The following is a 1,015-nucleotide window of genomic DNA, read 5'->3' on the forward strand; positions in this document are numbered from 1 at the left end:
CCTAGGGCAAAGCCGCTGGGGCTGGAGACCCGGGGAACTGAGCTTACACCAGGGCATGTCCTGGTGGGCAGGGGGCTCACCTGGGTGTGAACCCACCCTGCTCTTTCTTCCCCTCCTGCATCAGGTCTCCGGGGTGTAAGGCTGCAGGGTGGGAGGAGGACCCGCCTAAGCCATGGGAGCTGGGGTGCAGGAGTCACAGAGTGCTTCATGATGTCGAAGGTCCAGTCAGCCTTTCAGTGACAGATTTCATAGAGGCATTGTTTTCTGTAAACTGGGGATGACAGCAGCCCCTGTGGCTGCTAACAGGACTGTCATCTGGCTCTTGAGAGGCTTGCGTGGGATGAGAAGTGCCACGACTTTAGCCATGTTTGCAACCATAACAACCTCCTGGGATGGCCTCCTTCCTGGCTGGGGCCCACAGGCAGCTTGTCCTGGATGATGGGCCAGGCCACCTGAGCGCAGGACTCACCCTGCAGCTGGATGATCGCCCAGGGCGTCTCTTAGGCTTCGACCCGTGTGTGTGCTCAAGAGCCTGCACACAGATGCGGGCACACAGTCACCCATGCCTGGAGATTCGCTCCCCCCCCCCCCCCCCCGCCCCCGGCTTTCCCAGGGAAGCTGAGGTGTAAAACTCGTAGAGGGCAAGGAGGAGGAAGTGGGTAGAGAGGTTTGTGGGCGGAAGGTGAAGGAACTGAAGCCTCAGCCCCAAACAGCAGGTCACGGGGCCTCTACAGAATCATTTATTATGGGTCTTCCCAGAAGAAATAAAATGGAAATGGGGAGAAAGAAAACAAAGGGAGCTCTCTTCTCCTCCAGGAAAGAAACAAATTCTGAACCATCCATACTTGGCTCAGGACCCTAAAATTTGCAAATCCGGACAGGATGGGCCCTGCTTGGAGGTGGCCAGCTTCCTGGAGCCCAGGCCTGCCTGAAGTCACTGGGGCTGTTGGAAACAGTTTTCCTCCCTGAAGCCAAGGGAGGCAACTGACCTTGACCCTGGCCAGATGAGGCCAGG

Source organism: Symphalangus syndactylus, chromosome 13, assembly GCF_028878055.3.
Source record: "Symphalangus syndactylus isolate Jambi chromosome 13, NHGRI_mSymSyn1-v2.1_pri, whole genome shotgun sequence".
In the NCBI taxonomy this organism is placed as follows: Eukaryota; Metazoa; Chordata; class Mammalia; order Primates; family Hylobatidae; genus Symphalangus; species Symphalangus syndactylus.